The sequence below is a fragment of the Chiloscyllium punctatum genome, chromosome 16 (assembly GCF_047496795.1).
Source record: "Chiloscyllium punctatum isolate Juve2018m chromosome 16, sChiPun1.3, whole genome shotgun sequence".
Classification (NCBI taxonomy): domain Eukaryota; kingdom Metazoa; phylum Chordata; class Chondrichthyes; order Orectolobiformes; family Hemiscylliidae; genus Chiloscyllium; species Chiloscyllium punctatum.
In genome coordinates, this window is record NC_092754.1 from 25,627,413 (window position 1) to 25,639,943 (window position 12,531).

The 12,531-nt window shown below is 40.5% G+C and overlaps 1 protein-coding gene across 1 annotated transcript in view; it reads right to left on the reverse strand.

Annotated features, from left to right (window-relative positions):
* Positions 1–12,531, reverse strand: part of ssu72 (SSU72 homolog, RNA polymerase II CTD phosphatase) — a 94,843-nt gene that overhangs the window by 4,812 nt on the left and 77,500 nt on the right. The gene's annotated exons all lie outside the window — the stretch shown is intronic.

Sequence of the window (12,531 nt, forward strand, 5' to 3'; positions counted from 1 at the left end):
TTGGCCTGGATCACCAATCCAGTGAGATTACCTTCCATCAATTTCTCCCATTTGACTGCCTGCTTCAAATTTACTTGTTCCTTGTATGGTAATATGCAGAAGGCCCTCTTAAAAATTAACAAACAGCTTTCACAAGACTCAAGTTTAAGTTATGAAACCTGCAGTATTTGGTCCTGATGACTTTAGTATCAGCATAATGGAATAGCTCAGCCCAAACAGCAATGACGATGAATTGTGTTTTATCATCGCAATCACCTAAAGTTTATGCAGTGAAGGAGGTCTTTACAACTGCTGAGAGAAAAACTGTTTTCCAGCCAAAAGAGTTTACATTAAAAGAAAATCCAATCTTATTTAAACCAAAAGCAACATTCTGTTCAAACAAGAAGCTTCTTCCCCAGTTTTCAGGCTACAATATGCATCTCAGTCATCACAAACAGCAATAACACTGTCTGGAAAGTTGCAATCACATGGGTTACAGCATGAATGGTTTGATGGCTGCAGTGAACAAGGTGTTATAAAGCCCAACAAGGTAAATGATTACTAGATCAATACAACAGCAACACAACCCATTCAATAAGGAGCTTCCTTTGGTACGGAGCTAAACGTCAGTCATATGTAGACTAGATCTCACCCCACAGCAGCAAGTAGCTCAGACCGCTTGGTGCTTCCAGTTTGTCGAGAGCCTAATTTCCTTTGGAGATTTCAGCTCTCCTCCAAAGTCCTTCAATGAAGATTTGGCAGAGTGAATATCCTATTAACCATCATATTCACTGGACATCTGCCACCTAACTGCTATCAAAAAAACCCTGCTACTTTAATCATTTGCAAAAACAGAGCACCAATTATAACCAACCACTCAGGTGAGAGAGAGCATGCATTTGACTTGGAAACATATCTTGACTGTCTGAATAGTTCATTTTCTCTCTCCCTAAAATGAGGGGGCAAGTTTAAAGATATGCACACCAGTGATCAGCTCACTAACTGTAACCCATAAAGAAAATCCCCAACCTCAAAAGGTTAGCTGAAAAATGGGAACACTACATTCACGTAAACAAAATGGCTTGCTCCATCTCACTAGAATTTGCTGTTTAACCACAGAATTCCGAAGCTGACAGGTTTTCCTCAGTATTACTGCACATAGTAATCAATGGGAATAAATTTAAACCTCAAATGTTTCAGAACAGGAGCAGCTGTCTAGCTTTTAAGGTTAGAGTAGGATGCTGATGATCCAATTATCCACTACATGGCCAGTTACAAGTCACCAGGAATTTGGAATACAGAAATGCTTTAAAATCAATCTTACAAGTAAGGTTATGGCTGTCAAGATAAAATTAGGTAGACTACCTCCTGAAATAAAAAGAGCTGCATGAGCAAATTCTGCAAGGATTACATTGAATTTGTGCAAAACAGTCTGTTACATTTGGTTAACTCAGGGAAGTCTGACTATCCGAACCAAAGATTCAACCAGCTGAGACACAAAAAACCCTGGTTCGTGAACTGTGCTAAGGATTGTCTTGAGTTGCTTTGGAAGTACCCCATAGGTGAAAAGATACATAGCCCAATCTCTCAGAAAAATAATGTCAGAGCAAATTAATTTTGGACACAAAGTCAAGTTGTGTCTCTCAAGATCAAAAATGACCCAAAAAAAACCTGAGGTTTTGCACAAACACCAAATTGTATCTCTATCAAGCAATGTGACATTAAAATGCTGTGAATTTTATTTCGAATTTGTCACTGTGCTTTGACTGCCACAGTATGTGTACGTATCAAACCCCAGTAGAGATGAGAAAATTGTTTAGCCCGATTGATTCTTGAATGCAGAAATCTGACTCCATAGAATGCTACCCGTTCAGTTTTTCCTCCACAATGATTTGTTAAATTGTTTGTGGTAATTAGCTTTTAAATTTCTTACAACTTAGCACTGGAACTAAATGGAATTAACATTTAATGGCAATTCTGGTACATTTTAATTTGCTCCAACCATCTCTGAAATAATGAGAAATCTGGATGAGGGGGAGAGAAGACAGCAATTGTCAGCTCCAGTTGGGTACTTGAAATAATATTTTTACATACATCACTTTTCATAGCTTCAGGACAACCCCAAATGAATTACTTTTGAAGACTGGTCATCTTTATGTAGGGAAACACTACAGTAAATCACTTATTTTGGAATAGACTAACTCAGTAGCTGTATTCAGTACCAAAGATCATGGTATCCACCAATATTCATCTCCCATTCGAAGCTTTAGCCTCAGCTAGCTTGTTGAGGGGTGGTACTGATGATCAGCCCACCTCATAAGGAGTTACTGCTAAATATTCCAGAACACACTGCCATGAGCACAATCATGTCCGATCAAATAGTTGGATGTCACTATCCACCTGCCTCCAGTTAAAGTTAGTCCACAGCTTGGAGGGAAGAAAGGTTTATTAAAGCAGTGGGTAACTTGAACCACAGCAGTGAGGGCAGAGGTTCGATTAATGGGCCATTAACTAATACAAATTATGTGCAGAAGTACCATAACTAGCTTTTTGGCAATTGTAACAGTGCAGTGGTTGTGTTTTGTTTCGAAAGGGAAAAAGAGAAGAGAAGGGAAAAACAGAGGGAAGAGAAAACAGATGAAGCTTTCAATCCCAATTCTTTTCCATATTAAACAAGAAAATGTGGGCATGTGCAGACTGGACTGTGCCTTGCCTGGCCATGCCCATCTGTTTCACCCCAATTCTATTGTACATTGACAGTTATTATTCAGTGCCAGACCAAAAAAAAAAGTCACTGAACGGGATAAATAGCCAAACTGTAATGGAAGAAACCTGGCCTAGTAATGAAGGGCAGGGAGAGAAAACACCACCAAAAGGCAATTTGAAAGTCAAAGACCACAATGTGGCTTATTCAGAAGTTGGTCCATGAAAATAGGCAAGTAAAACATTGGTAAATGAAGGTAAATCAAACAACAGGTGTCCCTTAGACATGTGGAAAATATCTCAAGTGTGGAGGAAGGAATCGATAAATGAAAATCAAAAGATACATTACCGAAACAGGGCATTTAGTAATTTGGATGTGCATTACTGTCGTTTGAATGCTGTCCAATAACAATTGTGTTTATAATGTGTGGTGCATTTATAGCAGTTGACTTTTTTTTTAACCTCAAGGTCATTCCATTCCTTCTCCAGGATATATGTCGTTCTCCTTTAATGCGATGGTTGCATACTTTTACAACTCTGCATTGTAGAAAAATCGTGCTTTAGAATTAGCACTTAAAGTGTTGGCAATTTAATCACGTTACAGCCAACACACATTTTAAAAGTTCATGCTTTAGAAACAGTGTCCCAAATTCGTTAATCGTGTTACAGCAAATTCAGGTTTAACAAAACGCATTATAGCAGAACAACCTGTATTAGTACAGGTAAAATTAAATTACAAATGGATGAACATTCAAGGCTGAATCTTGGAATTGCTGGAAATTTAGCGACGTCTGGAAATGTTATTAGAGCAAAACAAAAGCAAACGCCAATTCAGAATGTTTGTAATGACACTGCCAAAAACATTTTGCTAAGCACAAAGATTTATTATAAACATACAAGTCACTGTGGACTTTTTACATCAATGTTCTGAAGATGTTCTTTAAATAAATCAGCCTAGATTAATTCAGCAATTATATCCACAATTGTTCTGTTTACATTTAGTTGAACACATACCTGCACCCAGCACAGAAAGGCAGGGTCTATTATCTCTTGCTGAAATATTTGATGATTAATACTTGCTTTCCATCTTGAACACATCAAATAGAACAGGCCACTTGATCTCTGGTATCTTCAGGTGCAAGTTATGCTGAAGCTCTAACTTGGAGGCATCAAAATATTTTGCACTTTAATAAATTATTTTAATAATCAAGACGTTGAGGGGGAGGAAGTTATGGAGACATCCAAATATAGAAGGAAAACTGTGGTTGAGCATTTAAAGCACAGATTTGTGGATCATCTTGGGAAATGAGCATGGCTTCAACCTTTCTTAGTGCAACATAGTCACTTCCAGACTTCATGTAGAACAAGACTGACCAATAGCTGAGCATGTCAAAATGGAGAGAGAGAGATTTTGCTTTTACTGATTGACATTGGCCCAGGATCTTTCCAAGTAAAAAACTTATACAACTGTACCTTCAAGAAACTTATACAACTGTACCTACTTGAACAATTGACTGCACCAGTTAGTCATCAAGCCCCCAAGTTTTTCTAATGAATATTCAAGTTGCAGTTGAAAATAATTTGCTAAAAAGCACAACAGGTGTGGCAGCATTGTTAGACAGAAATGGACTTCTGAATAAGTCATTATAATACATTAATGTTGGTTCTCCCTTTCCACAAATTGACACTTCTTCAAAAGTTTGTTTCTGACTCACCAGACGTTGCCAGAGCCAGTGAGAGTGAATGTTTATAGCACTTTGTTTTACCACAGGTGTTGAATAATGGATTCACGTGGAGATTAGGGAGCATTTTGAGCAGGGAATGTCAGCAAACAAAATGATCAGTCATGAAATAGAAAAGATTAGATTTGGAAGGCCAAGGGGTCCTCTCATTTCAAGTCGTGTACTTGCAGCAAGCAGCCTAGATGGTTGAAGGAGCAGTGCACCAAAAGCTAGAGATTTCAAATAAATCTGTTGGACTATAACCCTGGTGTCATGAAACCTCTGAGCTAGTCTAACATCGGCACCTCCACATCAACACTACACATACACAGGAAAACTACAGCTTGTTGAAGACCATCCTTACTCACTACTTTTTTTCTCAAGATGATCCTTGGAAAGGATTCTATTTTAGTGGAGAATTTTTGCACATGATGTTTAGTTACTAATAATTTTTCACATTAGTTCCTGTGTATGAAAGCAGTGGCAACGTGGCAGAGAGCCCAATTACACTGTGAAAAGGTACAAATGGTCTGTTAGGATTATTCTCTCATCATCGCTTGGCTAGAGAAACTGTAAACAAAATTCTTAATTTCTGCTGATATTCCCTTTCATGTCTGCACCACTTATTCCAGGCAGAGTAAAACACCTGGAGCCAAAATGGATATTCCTGACCTAGATCTACTGCTGCAACCACAAGGAGATTGCTTTACATATTGCACAAAAAGACAGAACAGGCGGTCCATTAAAACAGATGACCTTTTCTCCAATCTGAGTAGAAATGATCAGAGATCAAATTCCACTCCGTCATAGCTGCAAACCACCAGAACAGAAAAAGTATGGATCTAGATGTTCACATTCTAGTAGAAGCTTGGTGCTGTATGATATGGCTTACAGGACAAGAGGCCATTCAGCCTATCAAATCCTGTCACTTTCAAAATGCTGTCCAATTAGACCCTCTTCATTATGTCCATGTTGCTGCATTTTCACTTATTTGTCAAATTCCCTTTACTTTCAAACTGCTTCTTAACTAGTCATTGCATTAGGAAAACCCATATTATCCCTAGTTTTTTTGGTCACTTAAAATCTCAATTGATGTTTTACCCTTCAGCCTTGGGATACTATTCCTCTTTATCTAAACCCTTCAAGATTTTAAGCAGCGCTATCAAAAGTTTCCTCTTCAATTTCTCTGCTCTCAAGGAGAAGGAACCCGCTTTGCCATAGTTTCATCCATTTAACTCAGTTATGGAAACGCTTCCTCATCAGCCAATCTCTAAAGGGTACTGGCCTTGTGTATTGTCTCTGGACTAGTAATCCAGGGGTAAATGTTCTGGAGATCCAGGTTTGAATCCTATGATGGGAATTTGAAATAAATATTTAATGACTACCATGAAGTCATCTGGTTCAGTAATAATGTTTAGAGTGCAAAGCTACCAGCCTTCACACTCCAGACTCACAGCAACATAATTGACTCTTCATTGCCTTCTGAAAAGATTTGAGAAGTTATTCAACAGTATCGACCAGTGGAAAGGACTGGACAGACCACCTGTCACTTTACAACAAAAACAGCCCTGTCGATACTGCGTACTGGGGGCTAGTGTCAAAACAGAGAGCTCTCTTTCGCATATCAACAGGGAGAAAGCGAGGACTGCAGATCAGAGAAGAGAGTGTGGTGCTGGAAAAGCACAGGCAGGTCAGGCAGCATCCGATGAGCAGGAGAATCGACGTTTTGGGGATAAGCCCTTCATCAGGAATCATTCCTGATAAAGGGCTAATGCCAAAAACGTCAATTCTACTGCTCCTCGGATGTTGCCTGACCTGCCTGTGCTTTTCCAGCACCACACAATCTTAAATCAAAAAACAGCCTGATATAAATCATAGAGTTATACTTTACAGACAGTATTTCAGGCACCACCACCCTGGGTACATTCTGTCTCACTGGCAGGACAGACCCAGCAGAAGCAGTGGAACAATGGTATAGAGTTGGGAAGGAGCTAATCAAGGAGTCCTCAACATTGACTCAATTAAGTCTCATGGCATGGCAAGAAAACTTCCCAATTAAGTTTCAATAGCTGAGCTCAATGCTACACAACATTTGAAGGAAACACTGGATTCAGTAAAGTCACAGAATGTACTGGGTGGAAAAATCCTCACAGAGCTGGGTCTGTGGCAGGTGGTGAGGGAACCAAACAGAAAAATGTATTTTATTTCATCTTCACCAATCTGCCTGCTGCAGGGGCATCTGTCCTTTTCTATAATGGTATAGTGTGACTACTGCAGAGTCCTTGGAGACAAAGCCCCACTTCACTTTGTGCTGTGAGGCACTACCAGAGTGTTAAGTGGGATAGTCTTTGAACACATTTAGCAACTCAAGTCTGAGCATCTCAGGCAGTGTAGGCCATCAGCAACAGCAACAAATTATTTGAAACCTCATAGCTCAGCACATCCACATTCAATTTTCACCAAACCAAGGGATCAATCCTGCTTCAAAGAAGAATTCAGAAGGGATCAGTCAGGCATAAAAAAATGAGGTGTCAATCTACAAAGCCACAACATTAGCCAAATAGCACAGCAGCAAATTTTAGAACAAAGTGATTCTACAACCTTTGGATAAGACCAAAGCTCTGCAGTCCTTCCATATCCAGTTGGGAATGGAGGTGGATAATTAACTCAGAGGAGGGGGGGGGGGGGGGAAAAGAGAAGAGGCTCCACAAACCACCTCATATTCAAGGGAAAGCTCAGCACATCAGTGAAAAAGATATAGCTGAAGCATTCACAACAATCTTCTGCCAGAATTACTGAATGGACAATCCAAATTTGTTCTCCTCCAGAAGTCCCCAGCCAATTTGATTAATTTTGTGATATCAAGAAAAACAGTTGGAGACACCAGATATAGAAAGGCTTTGGACCTTATTAACATTCCAGCAATAGTACTGAAGACTTGTGCTCCAGAACTTGGTGCTCCCCGAGCCAAGCTGCTCGAGTACAGCTTCAACACTAGCATCTACCTGACCATGTGGAAATTTACCCAGGTGTGTATGCATGCAAAAAACCAGGAAAGTCCAACCCAGCCAATTATTGCTCCATCAGTCTACAATCTCAGAAGTGATGGAAAGTGTCATGAATCAACAATTGCTCAGCAATAACTTACTCACTGACACTCAGTTTGGGTTCAGGCAGGGTCACTCAGGTCCTAACCTCATTACAGCCTTTGTCCAAGTTGGGACAAAAAGAGCTAAATTCCACAGGTAAGAGTGCGACTTTAACATCCACGCCACCTTTGATGGACTGCAGCATCAAGAAGCTCTAGCAAAACTGGAATCAATGGGTATCAGAGAAGGAACGTGCCACTGGATTGAATCATACCTGGCATGTAAGATGATGGTTCTGGTGGTTGGAGGTCAGTCTTCTCATATCTCTGTAGTTCCTCAGCAGTGTCCTTAGCCCAAAGAACTTTAGCTGCTTCATCAATGATGCGCACTCAATAATAAGGGTCAGAAATGGGAATGTTCGCTGTTGACTATACAATGTTCAGCACCATTCACCCTTTGACAAACCATGGCATAAGTGCTGCAAATCCCCAGGAACTTCTTGGAGTTACCAGTGGCCAGAAATTGGAACTCGACCAGTCATAGAAATACAGTGGCTAGAAGAACTGGCCAGAGTCTGGGAGCCTTGTAAGTACTCACCACCATACTCCCCAAAACCTGTCCGTCCATCTACAAGGCACATGTCAGGATGGATACTCTCCACTTGCCTGACTGAGCCTGTGGCTGCAACAAAAGCTTGATACCATCTTGGACAAGGCAGCCTGTTGACTGGCACCACATCCACCATCTTTACCATTCACTCCCTCCACCACCGATGCTCAGTAACAGCAATGTGTACTACCTACAAGATGCACTGCAGAAATTCTCCCAAGGGTACTTACAGAGCACCTTCCAAACACAAACCCACTACCATCTGGAAGGACAAGGCCAGCAAATACATAGAACACCACCACCTGCAAATTCCCCTCAAAGCTGCTCACCTGACTTGGAAAAGTGACAGTAGTCATAATCTTTTGCTCTCCTGATCTGAACTCCCAATGAAGATTGAGGTTTTGGAACCCTCCCGTGAAGCACTCTGGTGTGCTTTAATACAAAGGCACTTTAAAAGTTGGTCAGAAAATTAACTTTTTAAAAGGAGAGTCTTGAAAGATGTACACAAGGTGGAAAGGTTTAATGAATTGAAGTCAAAGCCAATCATGTTTAAGTGATAAGATTCACAGATTTCTTTGGATAGTTGCAGGGCTGAAAGAGATTAAAGAGATGGGAAGATGCAAGACCACAGATTTGTAAATTTGTTTTTAAATGGATGCAAATATTATAACCACTGCAGATAAGGAAAAGGAAACCCAAAACAGTTGCCCTACCACAGAATTTGAAAGAACATTCCAAAATGTCACATTCTCACTTGATGCTTTTTAAAGATTGATCTGAGTGCACTCCAAGCCAGAGTGATTGCGTGTATTTCTTGCTTTCTATTTACACTGCAGCTGCAGTCAGGTTCATAAAAAAAAATTGAAGTGGAGGTTAAAGATTTGTTCTGTTTTGTCTTTAAATCCCCCAACGTCGCCATATTGGTTTGTTTTTCCATCTGTAACAACTGTTTCTTGAAGGCGAGAAATCAGACAGCAAGCTTTATAAACTACAAGTGCAGGACCACTTCTCATTTTGGTCAGCCAGGTGCATGAGACTGAAATTCATGTCCATAAACCAAATTACTCAAATTTTAAATCTGCCTTAATTTTACATTTAAGGTATGAAATGCACAGCAATATGGACTCCTAGAAACGTAGGATGTCAGTGACCCAGCACAAAGCAGGATGGAGAAGTGATGGAAGGTTCATCTCGGTGGCTTGGTAGGAGGGTGGAATGATGAAGAGATTCAACTGCAGTACAACTGGATCTACCAATCACTTGGTAATGACTTGTGCTTTAGCTGCGGCATAGCTCTCTCAATTAAGAATCTCCAGTTTAAAAGGAGAAATTTCTTTATTCAGACGGTGATTAACATTTGGAACTCTCTCCAGCAAATAGTTGATACTGGTCATTGACACTATAGGAGGGATGTGATAGCACTGGAGAGGGTGTAGAGATTTACTAGGGTGGACAGTTTAAGTTGTGAAGAGGGATTGAATAGACCAAGGTTGTCTTCCTTAGAGCAGAGGGGATGTGATTGAGATGTATAATATTATGGAGGGGCATAGAGAGAGTAGACAGGAAGAAACATTTCCCTTTGGTGGAGGGATCAATGACCAGGAACACAGATTTAAGGTAAGGGGCAGAAGGGCAAAGAGGAGAGGGGGAAAAAGCTTTTTCACTCAGTGGGTGGAGAGAGTCTGGAACACAGCCTACACGAGTTAGAGGCAAAAACCCACATAACATTTAATTAGTATTTGGATATGCACTTGTGAAGGCAAGGCTATGGGTCAAGTACTAGAAAATTGGATTTAAAAACAGCAGTTTTTGACCAGTGCAGATGCAATGGGCTGAAAATCTCTAAAACTAACATATTCAAAGCCGACTGAAATAACTCTTGATGGCTTTGTCAAATTATAGGGGATAACCAAGGAAATGAAGATTGGGCTGTGATAGACCTATCATACTGACTAGTACAGCAGGCTGAAGGGACAACTCCTGCTCCCACTTCATTACCACATAACCATCATAATCACCAAATCATGCTCCAAATCAACCACGGGCAAGGAAACTCTTTCTGATTGTCATCTACCTCCCTCTTCAGTGATAAATGAGTACCTTTCCAGGTTAAAACTTGGAAGATGGACTATGGGTAGCAAAGGTTGAAAGTATACTCTGGATAACCAAGATGAGAGCCACTACTGACTAACCTCTCGAAGGACACAGTTGACAGCCTGGGCCTGCAAGAGTAGCAAGAGGGAAAAGCAAACTGGACTTTGTCCTTGTCAACTTATTTGTCACAGACACACCTGTCCATTATAACTGAGTTGGTAGGAGTAATCTCTGCTAAGTCCTGAAGGAAATGAAGTCCCATCTTCCACTACGCTGAACAGGACAGTTTCAGAACTGAAAATTCAAAACTGGACATCCATGAGGTGCCAATTCTTGGTCAGTGAAATGGCACAAGCATGCCACAAAGAGAAATATTCCCTAAAACCAATGGAAGAAATCAAACATTTGTAGTCCTGCCATACCCAGTCATAAAATTGATGGATAATTAGGCTCCAGTAACAACCTATCATCAACAATGGCAAAGCTGAGCACAAATGCAAAAGACAAATACTGAAGTATTTGCAACATGTAACCTTTATTCAGGAGTGCTGAATGATCAATCACAGCCTCCACTTGGAGGTCCCACAATCTCAGAAGCCAGTCTTTAGCCAAATTACTTCAACTGATGAGAAATAGCTGAATGTCCAAGATACAAACTAATCTGGACCATGACAACATCTAGCTGCAAGCAAAGACTTCCACTCCAAAACTAGCTGCACTTTTGTTAAGGTGCTGGGGTACACCTACAATGACATCTTCCTATGCCCAGTGACATGCTGGCCAGAATCTGGCTACTCCCAAATATCCGCATGATGATTCAAAATGCAAACAGTACGACCAAGTGGCACTTTCACCATTAAGTGACTCAACAGTGTTCAGGTTCAATGTGTCAGGACCCCTCAAGTCAAGGCTTCATTACCATCTTGTTCCAAAGCAGACTCAATGGGAAACTAGGCAAAATTCTCCATTGACTCAAGTCACTTACAATAATTGTTGTGAGGCCAATTTGCTCAGTCCCAGAACCTTAATCATTGGCAGGATGGTTTGAGGAGTTTCAGTGGGTGTGACAAAGATTTAACAGGGGGTTTGCGTGGATTTAGGATTAGCACCAGGGATTGGTCAACCATAGCACTGAAGAGGAAAGTTGAGGACAATTACAAAACCGTGACCAGGAATTTAAATTAGAGAACTGCAGATGTTTTGTTTTGTCTGCAAGCCAACACGGTCAACTGGTTTAACTGGTCAACTCATTTGTGCCAAAACTATTACTGTTCAAGTAAATTAAAATGCAAGCTTTGAATATGCACACGGTGCAGAAACGCTACAATCCATGAAGGGGCAAGCTGTTCTCTAGATGCTGCAAAATATTACAAATACCTTAGCTATGCCAGAAAGAGCATACAACACACCTTTAAAAACTGTGCAAATTACAACTGGAACACTATCAAAGGAAAACATCCAGACTCAGATTTAAATCCACCCACACACACTGCCCTCTGTAAAGCTAACAGGGCAGCCAGTTCAGTTAGTTAGATCCAAAATGCACTCCTAAAACAGATTCAACTATTGACAAGCCTCAAACCCAGCCAATACCAAAGATCTTCACATCTGCTTGGAAACAGCACTAGAACTCAATTTTAACAGAGTACATCTTCCAGGGAAAAATGATGTGCAGCTATAGTAAGGAGTGGTCACAAAACCAGGGTTTTAAAAAAAAAGGATGCTGAAATGAAACAGAATCGTGCAGGAGAGTGACAGCATATTCTTTAAAGGATCGATGGGTCAATGAAGATGCATTGCAAAGAAAAGGAAACAAAACATGATGGTGAAGTTTAGGGACTAAGAGTTCTGTTCAGAGGGAGCAAGTGGGTATCAATAGTTTAGCTGGGTGGGGATTGATGAGAGCTGATTGGAGAGAAGCTGAGTGTCAGGAGGTATGAAAAGGAGGCAGCATTAGTTCCAGTCTCAACAAGACCCATCGCTCCTTGTAGTTGGCACTACAGTCAGCTGGTAAAGGGGCCAAAAGTCATCAAGATAAACAAAGGGGTGTATTTTCCTGGGCCACTTAGAGCAAGAGAGCATTTGACTGGGTAAAAAGACAAGTTAAATAAGTAGTTAGGACCTATTTAACTACACTTGTGTCACACAAAACATTATGGTATTTCAAATCATAATAGAAAAATGTCTTGAGAACAGAAAGTAACTACTGCCTCCCACTTCAGAGAAAGCTTGCCATGCTCGGATTTAAATCCGCAGGATCTGCTTGCTTTCAGTCTTTGTTAAGATAGCAACTTAAATTCTGACTCAAATCTGACAGCTTCATTTCGCACATCTTT